Source organism: Hippichthys cyanospilos, chromosome 10 (assembly GCF_059441005.1).
Source record: "Hippichthys cyanospilos isolate Australia breed blue-spotted pipefish chromosome 10, RoL_Hcya_1.0, whole genome shotgun sequence".
Lineage (NCBI taxonomy): Eukaryota > Metazoa > Chordata > Actinopteri > Syngnathiformes > Syngnathidae > Hippichthys > Hippichthys cyanospilos.
In genome coordinates this window covers 4,077,501-4,094,963 of record NC_142378.1, presented here as the reverse complement: position 1 = coordinate 4,094,963, position 17,463 = coordinate 4,077,501, and the positions used below count along the sequence as shown (strand labels likewise).

General features: G+C 36.0%; 1 protein-coding gene across 1 annotated transcript in view; it reads right to left on the bottom strand.

Annotated features, from left to right (window-relative positions):
• LOC148416660 (uncharacterized) overlaps positions 1 to 17,463 on the bottom strand; it is a 314,743-nt gene that overhangs the window by 43,430 nt on the left and 253,850 nt on the right. The window contains exons 6-8 of the mRNA XM_088425825.1: positions 16,846 to 16,992; positions 4,734 to 4,846; positions 3,534 to 3,772 (exon numbers count right to left, since the gene is read on the bottom strand). The gene's annotated coding sequence lies outside the window, so the exon portion shown is untranslated. The remainder of the gene's footprint in view (positions 1 to 3,533; positions 3,773 to 4,733; positions 4,847 to 16,845; positions 16,993 to 17,463) is intronic.

Genomic DNA, 17,463 nt, shown 5'->3' with positions numbered 1-17,463 from the left:
TATGCTAGCTTTGCGTTTGCAGATATTGACCGTATATTGGGTAGAAATCTCACATTTCATTCTTCAAAATGGTTGCCTGGTGATATTTGTTTCGGCTCCGTGTTAAGTGGTTTCAAACAGCGACTTTTCTTTTATAACGCGCGCTAATGTACTGTACATTACGATCGTCAAGCTAAATTAAATTTAGCGGCGAGGCTAAAACCTGACACCGCCGTCCCGCTCGAGCTTTGTTATGACAATTTTTCATAGGCTTGGAGAACCCCGAAAAAACAAGCATAATTCCATTACATTCTAAACGGATGGAGACCCAGACTGAAACTTTTATTGTCCTCGGTCTCATTATCAGACACGGGCACTAAAAAGTCGTAGAAAGTGAGGAAGGCGAGAGCGGGTGGAGGGGGGGGGTGTTATGGATTTGGAAGCGAAATAAAAAGTGTGCTTATTCATTTGAGAAAGATTTATGATCTCATGCAGATGTGCTTGTGAACCCTTTAGTGCTTTGTCTCTCTCAGAATGTCCCCGTTGCGACATTCAGCGACTCTGCAGTCCCGCAATCAACATCCTGTCTCCGTGTAAATGCGCATAATAGCTCCCAAAACATTGAAATTTATGGTCCGGCACGCACATCCTCAGATAGAGGCTCAAATTTGCTCGCAATGTATTGATTTGCACATCACCTTGATTTCCATGCGTTCAATCGCCAATGCGTGATACTTCCAAACGGATAAGGCAGCTCTTTATAGAAAATAAAAGAAGAAGCGTTATTCATGAGTGCGACTGCATAATTAAGGTAAGGACTTGATCTCTGATGAAGTCGCTAGGACTTAATAGGGTATTTCAAATAAGTTTGAAGATGGAGCAAAAACAAATGTCCATTACAGTGGACACAAACGAATAGGCTCGGACACAACATTTTTGGAGGGCCTTTTGGGTAACACAGCAGATCGTTGGAAAGGCCGGGATGACCTCTGATGAAGTCACTAGGACTAAGTAGGGTTTTTCAAATAAGTCTGAAGATGGAGCAAAACAAATGTCCATTACAGTGGACACAAACGAATAGGCTCGGACACAACATTTTTGGAGGGCCTTTTGGGTAACACAGCAGATCGTTGGAAAGGCCGGGATGACCTCTGATGAAGTCACTAGGACTAAGTAGGGTATTTCAAATAAGTCTGAAGATGGAGCAAAAACGAATGTCCATTACAGTGGACACAAACGAATAGGCTCGGACACAACATTTTTAGAGGGCCTTTTGGGTAACACAGCAGATCGTTGGAAAGGCCGGGATGACCTCTGATGAAGTCGCTAGGACTTAGTAGGGTATTTCAAATAAGTCTGAAGATGGAGCAAAAACAAATGTCCATTACAGTGGACACAAACGAATAGGCTCGGACACAACATTTTTAGAGGGCCTTCTGGGTAACACAGCAGATCAGGTAAGGGCGGTAATGACCTTTCATGAACTCATTAGGACTAAGGAGGGTATCGAATCCAAAGATAGAACAAAAACAAATGACCATTATAGTGGGCACAAGCGAAGAGGCTCGGACACAAACTTAATAAAGGGCCTCACAGGTAATGTGAGAGATAATTGGAAAGGCCGAAATGACCTCTAATGAAGTCCCGCAAAGAGGACACTGGGTCTTAGTTGGGTAGCTCCAATGAATCCAAACATACTGTATAGACCAAAAACAAATGTCCAACACAGTGGACACAAATAAATAGTCTGGCTCTTTGGAGGATAAAGTGCAATCAAAACCAAGGCTATAGTCAAGTCTTCGGTCCTGGAACCGGTCCAATGTTAGCAGGCTTGGGCGGGACTGAGCATTTGTATTCATTTACTGTCTCGACAGAACAGTGCTTGAGTTATTCTGCACAGAGACGGGCAGACATACAGCAAAAAGTCGGACAAAAATCCCTCTATTACAATTGGAACAGTTTATTTAACGTTTCAAATTAAGAGTGAATTGAATGGAACATGAACTTATTAAAAACATGTGTTAGCATGACCCCTTTGCAAAAACATTGCGTGTTGTCATTTGTATAATTTTTCATTTTTGAAACCAGAAAATGTCATTTACTTGAGTACAATTTTTTCTACCTCTAGGAATGAAACCAAATTCCTGTTGCCCGAGAAGTGTACTTTTTTTTCCACGTCTGGCATGTAAAACACATTAGGCAAATGTTTTGTGCAGCTGGTGGTACTCCAGGGGGTGTGTCTTTACCTTAAGCACAACATGCCGTCTGGCTCGTACAAATGAGGCAAGCGAACGGAGAGGACGGATCACCTACAGGCGCAAGAACACGCTAAACTAACTACCTGCATATATTACAACTGCAACATCTGTTTTATTTCCTAACAGAGTTAGTCGAATAAGATGTTGAAGAAAGAAGACATACCAGCATTCTAATGAAGGCGCATTCAGGCGGGCTTTTTCCGAAGTAGCCATTTTTTAATCATGAATTCACATGCAAGTCATTTTACCATTACCGTATGTATAATACAGCTTCTTATTCCACTATATTTTGGCATTCAACTGCTTCGACATTTTTTGACATATTGAAACCATTTCAAGTTCAAACTCTTCGGAAAATTCTCACTTCCATAGCTATTACTTTTATTGTTCCTAAATTTCACGGTTTTTCCATAATTTAACATTTTTCATCCAAAAATACCCATTCATTCCCAATTGCAAGCTTAAAAACAAAAATAAAAACATCCAAAATTCTAACTTCTTGTGATCAATATTCATCAAAATCTTCATAATTTTCACCAACATTTTACATTGTCGCTTCTCTTATTCCAGGTTTCATCTTTGAATTACCTGTACATTTGTCCCTCTCACTTTTCCCACACATTCCAAAAATTCGAATCTTCACGAATATTTCTTTTTCTTATTCAAGGGAACTCATGCTCTTTCATATTTTCAAAATGTTATCCAAATACAATGCCTATTCCTTTCCTCACATGTTCAACGTGTTATCAAATTAATAAGATACAAAATTTTGCTGCTGAAAATGTCTAAATAAGTTTAGTACAGCAGTCAAATATGTGTGATGCGCTATGCTATTTTCGTTTTTTTTTTAAATCTTTCATAATACTTTTTTTTTTATCAGGTTCGCAAGATAATTTGTTTTGGAAAAGAACAAGAAGCTCCTTTGAGTTATTTTGTTTGGTCAGAAATAGCTGTGATTTTTGAAGTGTCCGTTTTCTCATTAAAATTCAAAAATATTCCAAATGCATCTCAGCCGTGCGCCAATTGGGTCTCTGTTGTCCTCAATTTGATATGGAAAACATCTTTCTCTGATTGAAGGACTCAAATGAGTGTCTCTTGTCTTTCCTAATAATTTTCAGCTCGGTTTTGCTCCGAGGCAAAACGGACTGAACGGCAATAATGAGACGTGCATGACAGCAACATACAAATGTCGGCGCCACGACTGCCCGATTGCTAACTGGTTTCACCAAGATTTCTTCTGTTCACAATTCAAAGACATTTACAAGTCTCAGCAGTGTCTCAATGTGTTCAACTCACCGTTTGTTTGTTCGGACGAGGATGTCAGAAACCAGGTTCTGGTTCTTGGGTAGGTGGATGAGTTGATCATAAATAAAATAGCCTGAGCGGTAAAGCTTGAAAAATATCAGACTGTCATTTGAAAATCTTTAGAGTAGCAAGAAGGCGTGTCTTTTCTTGGAGCAGTTGTCCCATAATCCACACAGACATGACATTAGGCTGCCATCTTGCTTTTGAACTTTGACCCTTGCACACCTGGCCTTGGAGAGGGAGGAGGAGGGGGGTTAGATAGATGGATAGATAAGACAGAAGCTGTAGCTAGCTAGCTAACAAGACGAAAGATGTAGCTAGCTAGCTAAGAAGAAACATCCTTAATGCACTGTAGCTAGCTTGCTAAAGAGAATAATCAACACTGTTGCAAGCTAGCTAACAAGACAGATAAATAAACCAGCGAGCTAAAAATAAAGGCTAATAATGCAGCTAGTTAGCTAACAAAGGGGAAAGTAAAATAATAGCTCGATAGATAGATAGATAGATAGATAGATAGATAGATAGATAGATAGATAGATAGATAGATAGATAGATAGATAAATAAACCAGCTAGCTAAAGATAAAGGCTAATACTGCAGCTAGCTAGCTAACAAAGAGGAACGTAGATAGATAGATAGATAGATAGATAGATAGATAGATAGATAGATAGATAGATAGATAGATAGATAGATAGATAGATAGATAGAGATAAACCAGCTAGCTAAAGATAAAGGCTAATACTGCAGCTAGCTAGCTAACAAAGAGGAACGTGGATAGATAGATAGATAGATAGATAGATAGATAGATAGATAGATAGATAGATAGATAGATAGATAGATAGATAGATAGATAGATAGATAGATAGATAGATAGATAGATAGAGACAATTTTCACAAAACTTCCAAACTTAAAAGATAATTAACTATTGAATTAGAATATCTCTATATCAATAGCTTAATTTTCACATTTGAACATGTAAACATGTAAACATATAAACATATATATATATATATATATATATATATATATCTTTTTTTATTTTTTTATTTTTTATTTTTAAATATAAACTGTTTTAAATTCCATAAATCGACAAACATTTGCTTTTCCGGTGGATTTACCCTGATGTTTTCGAGCAATGCACGAAAACAAAAAGACTTCTAATGCAACCAAATGCAAAACATACTACCCTACCTCCACAACGGTGGCGTTTTTTTTCCGCCTTCCGTTTATGACATTCATCGCGGGAGCCCGGAATTCATTAGAGCTCCATTTTGCATAAGCGCCACAGCCTGGAGTCACTCCATCTGTGAAACTCGCACAGAACAAAAAGACGCATCTGAAATCAACTGGAAGACAAAACGGCGAGCGACGGGGGAACCAAGGCGCAAAGGGCGCAATTTTCGCCTTCACCTTGGAGTCAAAAGGACCAATTTCCGTCCGCCGTTTATTTACAAAACAGCGACGGAGCGGAACGGAATTTTGGCGGGCGGCGTTAACCGCGCCGCGCCGCGCCCGTATGTAAGTGTGTGTCGCGGCGCACACGCCTGGCTGCTCATATGTAATTGAATCGCTTGTTGGAAGTCTTCTAATAAATAGCCGCTGACAGTTGAGCGCGGAAACTTCGCGGTGACCTTGTTAGATTAGCGTGATGACTCACCAATTCTACGGCGGCGTATCGACTGTAACGCCAGCGCCGTTGAGGTGCTTGGCGCCCTTAATCAACTTTTAATGAGAGCGCGCGTGTTCCCGACTGGAGGGAATACATGCGAATGTAGCAGATTAGCGCAAAAAATAATATATATATGCTAGCCTGTCTTATTTACTTTAAATATCCGTCTTGATGATTCTTCCTGTTGCTAATCTATTCCTTTGTTTATCGTACCTTTGGGCTACATGCATTTGGACCAGGTTGCGCTATAAATAAAGCTTTGTTAAAGCTTCTTGCCAAGTGTTGTCTTGCTTTCTCTGCTAAGCAGCTTTATGTGCGATCTGAAACAAAAAAAAAAGATAAATATGAAAACACAATGGAAGTCAATATGGAAATATGTTTTATGCAACTGCACTAGGGGCAACAGGATATTCGGATTATTATGTGTTTAGGGGAAAAATATAGCCAGGTCCATCTGTTTTTATCCATCTCCTTTTGTCAGTTTCTGTGTATTGAAAATGACATCATTTCAAAGAGCACAGGTAACGATAAAAACGTTTAAAACGTTTAACATTAACGTTTAACATTGATTAAACGTTTAACATATTCATAATTATATCTTAAAATCCATAATGTCAACATACAATGATTTGCAAAGGAGGTACTTTAACACAATTTGGGGATGAGTTACTTCTTGTTCCAACTGTTTTGCTATTAATTTGAAAAGAATCCTGTCCAAAAACATTTAAACAATTTCGCTTTACAGCATATATTTACATATATATATATATATATATATATATATATATATATATATATATATATATATATATATATATATATATATATATACACACACAAGAGTTTTATTGTCATATGCATAGTAATACCACACAATTAAACTCTTAATTCTTATAAATACCTACACACACACACACATATATATATATATATATATATATATATATATATATATATATATATATATATATATATATATATATATATATATATATATATATATATACATGCAACACAATTCTCTTTAAGTTGCTTCATGTTCCATTTCGTTTGCTCTTATTTTGAAAATCAAATTGTGGGCAAAATGGGACCACTGTTCGGTTTTCTACACTTCATTTTTGAAAGCAGGCAGCTCATTTTTGACAGCAACAGGGATGCATTTGAAAATCCATTTCTTGAGTGACAGACTATCAGTAGCGTGTATATATATATATATATATATATATATATATATATATATATATATATATATATATATATATATATATATATATATATATATATATATATATATATATATATATATAGGTGTGTGTATAAAATTACTGTTGGCTATCATTGGGCTTCGAACGCAGCGGCGGTTCGCTACGTGCGCCCCGACTTGATTGAGAAGGGGAATGGCAACGCACAGCAAGCACATCAGCATCAACATCAATCATTCTCCTTTGAGCTTCTGGAACGGAAAGAGAGGAGCTGCCTTCACTATTGTCCTCTTTAATGGCAAAACGCTTCCGTTTGAATTTACCTCATAAATCATTGTACGCTCACTAATCATGCGGCTCCGGCTGAGAATGAGTCCCCGCCTTCTTTCAAGTGAATCAGCATGTTTTCGCTGCGCTTCCGGCTGATGAAGGCACAACCTTAGTTAGTGCAAAGGAATTGCCACAACCATATTTTTGGATGATCACATTTGCATTTTCTCACTTAAATTCGATCGCAAAACATTTCAGCGCAACGCCGTCGCCTTGTTTTCACGCCATGTGAAAATACGCTCTCGTTTATCTATTTGGGTCCCACCCTACTTCATGCATATTTATTTTTTTGCTTGCTAAGATCACTTTTTATAATTTGTGCTCCTTTAAGGGGACACCTCCAGTTTTTTTCTTCATCGCAAAGCCCACCTGCTATTGTGGGAATCATTTCAAGGTTGTGTGTGTAATTTCACAGCACAGTAAACGAAAGCGAGAGCCAAGTGGACCCGCAGGTCTAGTTATGCGGAACCAAATGTCACCCAAAGCCAAAAGGTCCTGCGTCAGGGATCAGTTAAGAAAACGACAAAATGTGCACCCTGGTCACTCACGTTTTTACCCTGACAGAAAATAGTAATTATTACCCTCAAATATAAGACACGCTTATATTTTTGATACACACTTAATTTTTTGGTCAAATTCACTCATTACTATTTTCTTGCGTTAATATCTGTAAGTTATATATTTGTTGCACGGGAAGTGAAGTTCAGATTTCCCACATTGTGAGAGGTCAGTGAACACAGCGCCAGTGTAACGTTGAATGCGCTGCAAGTATTTGTTTTTTCTTTTCCTCGCGTCACATCTTGAGTTTGTTTTACCATAAATAAGCAAAATTGTGCAGCGTCCGTGTTTCGCTAAGTTTATGTTCGTGCCAAAAGACGGCAATTAATAAATGCGTCAAATGGATTATCTTTCCGTGTTCTCTAACCGACGCCACTCTTTGGTGAATCAGCTGGAGACACCATAACTTTTATATTTTTGTAAAATTCCTGTGTGTGAACAAGAATGGACTCGGACGTTGGTTCAGTCTGCTCACTTCTTTTATGGAAAATGAAGCCTTAACCACCTCAGCTAACACAAGCAGTTGTTAGCTGTAACAAACGCCTTCTATCTCGTTCCTTTCCGGTAATTATTGTCAGAATATGGCTTATATAAAAATGCACATCCCTGCATCAGATTTCAGGTGGTTGATTGTGCGTTGGTTGTCCTTCACTTTGAGCAAGGCAAAACTATCATAAAGCCCAAAGTTGCAAGATGGGAATTCTCGCAACGTTCTCTGTTGGAACCACAGGAAAGCGCAGAGCAGATGGCAGGCCTCTGGCTTCAACTGGTGATTTATGTAGACAGCGTGGGGTAGATCCGAACCTGGGAAGCTCACTGTTTTCCACTCACTTTTTATGCTTATTTATATTCTTCCCGTGAAATGTATTTTGTGTATGAAAATGGCTGAAAAGCTTTTAGAGAAGAACCTCAATCGAAACTAAGGACGGAAAAAAAATGGAGATTTTGTATGCATGAGCTTATTTTGGGAGAGAATTCTTTCTCAATTAATGCTACAGAAATTTCAGATTGAATACTGAATATGAGGATTATGCCAGCCTATATGGAGCACAAAAACATTTTCGATACTAGATTAGTGCCATTAATCTCATGATATTTGAGGATAAGTGCAATATTAGAAAAGGTATTTCTTTAACATGATGTGTCTTTTTTTGAGGGGGCTTGTAGAAAAAGTACTGTTGACAGTTACTTGATATCGCTATCATTACCCGCCCAAAAATTGAGTACTCGTCCTGGTATTGGTCTGAATAAAGTAGTATTGTGCATCCCTAATTTTTGGTTTACAAATTTGTAATATTGTTTATAGTGTCTTCAAAAATTAAAAGTCATTATTCACGAAAAAATTAAATGTAACGTTAACGTACATGGATATCTAGACTCGGAAATTCTTTCAGAACCTGACTCGAAAACTAGACTCGAAAAATTGACTGAAACTAGACTTGGATATAAAAATGAAGTTAGCTTTGTTGGTATCGGTCTAAATAGAGTAGTATCGAACATCCTTAATTTAAGGTTTACAAATTTATGATATTTATTATATTGGGTTGAAAGTGTTAAAGTCATTATTCACAAAATTATATATATATATATATATATATATATATATATATATATATATATATATATATATATATATATATATATATATATATGAGCGTAACCAAAACATACACAGAAAACTAGACTCTGAACTAGACTCTGAAATACTCTGAGAAACAGACTCAAAAACTACACTTGGACAGAATAAGGAAAAAATAGAAAATAGAAAAAATATCTGCTATTTAATTAAAAATATCCATAGGTCCAACAATGCTGACCTCATTCATATTTATAACCAAACCAAACTCCGCCCTCAACAGTCTCCATTAAAACTGCAATAGACAGCAAAAGTTCCTTTTTGAGCAATATTTGCTTTACATAACAAAAACAAACTTGAACACGCTAATTGCAAGACATGAAGACATAAAATAACGAACTAAAAAAAAAAAATGCCAAAAAAGACCTGCATTTTTCAAAATGTCTCTTCAGCAAATATTTTCCTCAATAAACAACATGACAAACCGCCCACACGTGCAGAATATTTGATCCCCTGCACTTGCGCCCACACGGATCAAACTAACAAAAACAAAAGATTTTCAAAGTACTTTACCTGTGCCTCCGGCATTTATATGCTAATAATCGCTACACAAATGTGCAACCCAGCATAACACTATACCGTAGCGCGTATTTCCATATGTAACCTTGTACGGTTAAGCGTTGTAGAAATGACCTTGAAGATCCCTGCAAACGTATCGCAGAAGCAGCAAGAAAAAAATACGACGTCAAGCCAATACATTTCCTCTGCGAATATAACCCCGAGTATTTGAAAAGTTCTATTAAAAAGCAAGTTTTGAAGAACTCCTGAATGTTGGTCACCGGTGCATTGTTTGTTTCCGCGCAGAAAAGAGGCGAGAGACCACAGTGGCAGCTGGCACCGCGAACGGGAGCAGCTGCTCAGTGCTAAAAAAAAAAAAAAACTCCATTGCTCGGCCTCCGGATGTTGCTGGTGAAGGATGTGCGTCAAGTTAACAGCTACATCCACCTATGAAAAGCTTTGCGGTTCATTTAACCCTTGGGTGTGCAGGGATTTTTCACTAGCCTGGACTTTTCGACCAATTTGGGCTGAATTTGAAAGGGTCATAAAATCGTCAAATATCGATATATATTTACTTTCAACTCCTCAAAATCTTCAGCGGCAATAACCCTATCTATCTATCTATCTATCTATCTATCTATCTATCTATCTATCTATCTATCTATCTATCTATCTATCTATCTATCTATCTATCTATCTATCTATCTATCTATCTATCTATCTATCTATCTATCTATCTATCTATCTATCTATCTATCTATCTATCTTCAAGCTAGCAAGCTAACCTGCGAGCTTTTCATCAAGCTAGCTAGCAAGCTAACTCCTATCTATCTATCTATCTATCTATCTATCTATCTATCTATCTATCTATCTATCTATCTATCTATCTATCTATCTATCTATCTATCTATCTATCTATCTATCTATCTATCTATCTATCTATCTATCTATCTATCTATCTATATATATGTACAAAAATGGTCAAAGATGCGATAATAGCTAAAGAAATGTTGCTGTATATTTATATATTTATAAAATTTCATTAAGAATATTTATTATGACATAATCTAAAGTATTATGAATTTTGAAGACTTTTGCATGATGGGAGTCCAGGCTAAGCCAGTCATTAAAGTTATTGAAAGGCTTGCAAATGGCCGTGAGAGACACCTAATGTTTTGGGGGTCTTAACACAAGAGTTTCTTTTCTAAATTTTCAAATTCATCCAAGTTCAGTCCATCATACTAACTTATACGTGCTCAGTATAAATCTAACAAAGGAAAAATTCTGTGGTCCGGTCTCCAATTTTGCTCACTTTTTTCATGCTAGCGAAGGAATGCTCTGACAGATCCATCTAAGTTGCATTCATCGTACTGGTTAGCTTTGCACAAAGCTAGCAAAGGATAAAATTGATGGCCTCCATTTTTGCTAACTTACTTCATGCTAGCACAGCAAATTTGTGGCAAAGAAGTTTATACACTGCATCGATAGCCTTCGTTGACTGATTACCGTATTTTCTGCACTATAAGGCGCATCGGATTATAAGGCCCACCTTCAATGAATGGCCCATTAAAAAAAACAAAAAAAACAAAAAACTGTTTATAAGGCGCGCCAGGTTATAGGGCGGATGTAATCAAAGCTACATGGAACCAAAGCTGGTGGCTGGGGCTGCATTTGCATTCTGTTATGTGTCCACTAGATGGAGCTGCACTCAAGGGAATGTCAACTCATTGGCGCACTGGATTATAAGGAGCACCACCAGCTTTTAAAAAAAACATTAAGGCTTTTAGGTGCCCCTTATAATGCGGGAAAAACGGTACTTGAAATTTTTACATAAGGCTCAATAGGTTGCAAAATTTTACATATAATTACTTGGCACTTTAGCATTTATTCACTGTAATTAACGATTTAGTCACTTTTTTTTACAATACCTTCTCAAATATGCACTTAAATGTCTCGCTTTGTCATTAGTTCATCCAAAGTAGACTTGTCTAGATCATGACGTTTCTTTGGACGTCAATAACTTGAAGCTAAAACCCCCCATGGAATTTCTGGCACCATTCGTGCTAGCTAGATCAGCGCAAAGCTAACAAGGGAAGGATTCGCCGGTCCTGATTCAGGACAAACCCGCGGCAGCCTGGCTGACTATATCAAAAAAAGAAAGTTTGGAAGGCGTGCTTAAATATAGACATGGCGCCTCCCTCCTGGGCAGAAACGGAGAGATGATTCACAGGAGATGAGATTTAATGGGGGATCTTGTGCATGTAGCGCAACCTTTACATCCTCGGTGTTGGGCAAAAATACTCGACTGTAGGAGCATACATCAGCTTCACCCGTTGAGGCTTCATTAATTCTGTTATATGAAAAAAAAAGTGTATAGGTAATTTGCCCCCAAAGGACTGACCTCTCTGTTCATTAAAAGTAACATCAGAGAGACCAATTAATCAGCGTTCAGTTAATCAAACAGGTACTTTGCCGAGTTTTTCCGGTATGCTGTTTTTACTGCTGCTTTTAACTTACCAAGCGGTAGCAAATTAAAAATTATCACCGCGTAACGTGAAATATTCGACGAAAATGGCGCACGCGGATCCGCGTTGGGTTTTTTCCAAGTTGGAGGAAATGAGACTCGAAGTGTTTTTACTCGGGCAGGGGCTAATAAACTCGACTGCACTCGATAATACTTAACTCAACTTAACTCAACTGACAACTTATGTGGAATGAACAAGGACGTAGATGGAAAAGCATGTGCATTGTCATGGGAAAATTATAAACGACCAAACGAAATAAAACACGAAAATAACATCATAATGGAGAAAAACATACTGTATGAAAAACAAAAATAAAAGACAAATGAAAAAACGCTGTAGATGAAAAAATGTGAAAAATACGAACAATATCATTCATACACTATTTATTATAATATAATTATGAGATATTTAAAATCCGTTGCAAATAAAAAGATCAGATATATTGGAAATTCTATATAATATAAATATAAAATGTTTAAAACAAACAAAAAACGTAAATGAAAAGCTATACATATTAAAAACAAAAACATACTGCTTATTTATTTGATTTTAGGGTTTCCGTTAAACCAAATCACAAACATAAAATATAACAAGAAAGTCCACATATTATCGGAAAAAAAGTATGATGTATGAAGCATTTCTAAAAACAAAACAAAAAAACATACATTAAATGAGAAAAACGTAAATAATAAACAAAAACATAATTGAGGAAAATACTATGGAAGGAACCAATTACAGGACTGTTTACTAAAGAAAAAAATTAAATGGGCATTTATAAAAAAAACTACTTGTAAACAAAAACCATAATTTAAAAAAAGTAACTGCAAATGAAAAAAACTATGCTATAAAATAAAATAAAATGAAAAACACTCATTGGTATATGAAAATTAATCAAAATACATAAAAATAAACAATGGTCTATGTCTTATTTCCTGACCAATGTTTAATTTCATTCAAGAAAATCTTCATTTGCACCCGGATGCTATTCACAACTTTTTTTTTTCCAGATGACCGCATTCACACAAGGCTTTTATTTTTTTTTGACTTCCCCAAATTGGCAATTACCTGATGTTTTTGTATCTTTAATGCGCCAGACGCTAACAGATAAAACACTTTTCTGAGCTCCCCCTGATTAGAGGTGACTACTTCATATACTCCTTAATGAGGTACCCGCAGCTAATTATGCAAAAGTGTTGCCATAAAAGAGGTGGGAAATTTTCTTTCCCTTTCTGCGATATTCTTTTGAGGCTTCAACAACTGATTGCCGTGTTTAACACCTTATTATAAAATAAGGTGTTTTTAAAATCGCCATTAATGGACGCTATGTATGCCGTGTTTATCTCATTTGCATCCTTGGCTATATAGCGTAAGTTTTTCATTCTAATGATGCGCTTTAGCATTCGGAATTCCGTGGCATTAATCATCCGTGAAGCACCGCGGAGAATATGAAGCGTGCAACTCGGATCAATAGACTTTACAAGTTAAGTGCGGGAAGATTCTATATTAACGCAAACATCCCCGAGCTCGTCAAAAAAAACTGCAGAGACGTTCGTGGTAATACATATTTACTCGTACCCTCAGTCTTCAAATAAATACATCCTTACCTCATTACATAACCCATAAAAACCATGATTAATATATATATATATATATATATATATATATATATATATATATATATATATATACCCTGCATGCCATAATTCCAGGGAAACAAACATAGCACATGGTTAAAAACTAAGTATGACCTTTGTTACTGTGAGAATGGGTCAAAATGACCCAGTTACGGAACTTTTCAGAATGGTTTGGCCTGAAAAGATATATAAAAGACGTTTGACTCAGATTGGGTACTTGGTCTACAGTCTCTCTTATTGATAATGCTGACTATATACCTCATATATATATATATATATATATATATATATATATATATATATATATATATATATATATATATATATATATATATATATATATATATATACATATATACATATATATATAAATGTAATATATAATGTAATATATAAATATAAATTTGACTCAGATTGGGTACTTGGTCTACAGTCTCTCTTATTGATAATACTGACTATGTACCTCTTTCCATCATATATATATATATATATATATATATATATATATATATATATATATATATATATATATATATATATATATATATATATATATATATATATATATATATATATATATATATATATATACATATATATATAAATGTATTGTATTATTGAACGCAAGGTCATAAATCACATCACAAACATTTTCATTTCGAAAGATAGCGTATGTTTTGTTGATGCTATTAACAAAGTTAAATGGTCAAAATGCAATGATAAACCGATTAGTAATCATCATGTTGTGCTTGGACTATTTTGGACAGTATTAAAAAAAGAATAATAAATCGGAAGTTGTCATTTTAAATGTTTATATATAAATATATACCGTGGTTGTCCTCTAATACGACAAGCTAACACAAGTTTGACGCCCCTGCACTAAGCTAACAAACAATTGTCCATATAAAGTCGGTGTTAGCTTTTTGAATTGAAGATGATATTGTTTCTCTTTCGGAGTTTTAACATGCTCCTGACCACTCAGCTGCTTAAAGGCTTCCGTAATTGGATTTTAAATCATTTCCTCACAAGCATGTAATTTTCCCAAGTGGCAATGATCTGGATAAAGAAAGAGTTAGTGTTAATTGCTGGATGCTTTCAAGCGCTATCGAGTTCTGATGTGTTCTCGACGGGAGGACCGCACTCATATTTCAGTGGGCGCCTTCAAGTTGGGAAAATGCCACAAGGTAGTCTTTGGGGTACATTCGCACAAAAAAACCTTAGCTTCTGAAGAGTCTATAAATAAATACGGTTTCGGAGTTAGCGAGCCGAAATCCTGACTTGAAAAAGCCTTGGGATGACCTGAAATAAAAAACGCATTTTATGTCACGCTCCTTATCATAGCGTTCTAAAAAGGGTAATTACTTGTTAAGTGTCAATCTATTACGGCTAAAAGTCTTGCATAGTTTAACATCGGTGATTTTTTATAATCCATTAGGCTCATTTCTTTATTGCAATGAAGAGGGTCCCCCCCAATTCTTCAAATAGTATTTTCTGCAAATCAGCTTTATTCTTAATTCTGATTGATGATTTTAACCGACTGCATAACGCAACCCCAGCCACTGCCGTAGCTTCTATTCTATGCACATAATGATGCGGTGCGCCCTTTATATGAAAATATTTTTAAAATAAACCATTCATTGAAGGTGTGTCTTATAATGTAGTGTGTCTTAAAGTGTAGAAAAAACGGTAAGAGAAAACTTTGAATCTAGAAGAGGAAAAGGCACCATGCTACTTCCTGTAGAGTTGCCTAGCAACCAGCAGCAAACAACACCTGGCTTCATTCCTTTTGCGGGTTTCTGTCAGCAAAGGATGCCACTGAGTGTTTTTTTTTTTTTTCCTTTTCCATTAGCAAACAGTGCATGGAGGACATGAAAGGAGGTCCACCCTCCATTCATCGCCACAGACAATTCTGATTAACCTCAAGAACCCCTCGGCTGATAATACGCCCCGCCGGTGTTTTATTTATTTTTTTCCCCGTCATCCGGAGTGTGGCATTTTTAACGGCTAAATAATGAAGAAAAAAGCCACGGACTCATCACTTGCACAGTGATTTGTATGAAGATGCTGAGAATTCTGGTAGTGCAGCTGCGGGATGCCTACGCCGTTATGGACCGACGGAATTGGAGCAATTTCCATCCAATCTCTCTTAAAGAACCATGAACTATCTTTTCTCAGCTGGAAGGAGATGTTTTCATCTGGAAACAATGAAAACATTTTCTACATTTTATATATATATATATATATATATATATATATATATATATATATATATATATATATATATATATATATATATATATATATATATATATATATATATATATATATATATATATATATACACACAGTATATGTGAAATTAAAACCAATGGCAAATTCTAACAAATTCTGAAACTCATTGAGAATGAATGGAGAATTTGTGTGTTTAAAATGGAAATTTCGGAGAAGCCATGAATTGTTGAAAAATGAAAAATATAAGCACAACTGGCACCCATTTTTGGAACATGTTGAGGTAGAAATGGTAGGAATCTATCAAAAATTGTGGAAGGAGTAGCGGGTGAAAAAAGTCTTCTTGAGACGCATTTTGCTTTTGGGCTATTGCTTTGACTTTGCTAAGGGAGTCCTAGTATCCTCAATAGAGGACATCTAGCCCTTTTCAATGATGTCTTCAATGTTTGGGGGGTATGCAATTGACTTCCTGAGGAAATAGGTGGACACAACTGTGGACACAAATGAACAGGTTTTATGTATTTGCCACCTTGAAGTGTCATTGTTACCATTGTGGTTTTTTTTGATTGATTAAAACACATTAAGGATCAAAGGTCACAGATTACGCGGCGTGTCAGCTGCTGACCGCAATCATGGTCGACAAAAGTCATTTGTGACCTTTTATCAAAAGAGATCCTCTGCTTTCTGGCGGATAACACTCAAAACTTGTGGACTAAAACCTTTCGTAACTACGGTGATTTTGTATGACAAACCATTTTTTTTTTTTTTCAGTCTTGCAGATGTATTTATAAAACATAATGACTAACTTGTGAGCATATAATTGCTAGGCTGAAATTGCCTCAGAAGATACAAAGCTTTAATAAGAGTGAGATTTGAGGAAAAGGACCGTTATCTATTTTTAAATATACCCTTGCGTTGCCGATTTGAAAAAGTCGAAGGGCGTCTCATGTTCGGGGAACAGTTACGAAATAATCTGCGCTTGACATGTCACGATGCGTCCTCCGCGGTCTTAGTTGACTCACCTCTGGGTAAAAATGGATGAAGTGAGTGTCAGTTGTATCCCATCAGAAAAGAACAGATGGTCCTCGCCGATGTCCACGTTGCCCCCCGGGACCATCAAATGAGGCGTACATTTCAAAGGTACCAGATGTGTCCACAGCTTGGAGTTCCTGGATGAGATTAAAGATAAGGGGGTCATCAACTCGGTGTTTGTGGGCACCAGGTAGCCCCCAGTGACCGCATAAATGGCCCTCATTCTAAAAATATCTCACCTAATATATATATATATATATATATATATATATATATATATATATATATATATATATATATATATATATATATATATATATATATATATATATATGAAATCACTCACTCAGTTATTTCAATTTTGGTATAGTCGCTGATACCAACAACTGATACTACTAGTACTACTTTGATATGCATATTTTACCGTCAAATTACCATTCCAAATCACCTATATGTTTCAATAAAAGCATCTTGCCTTGAAAACAAAACCAATGACACAAAATAAATGTCAATTTTTTACTCTTTTAATCCACTATTTCTATTTTATCATCATAAAACTGTGCCAAATAAGGCCAGGTATCAGCCCGATATTTTGCCGGCAAAATAAA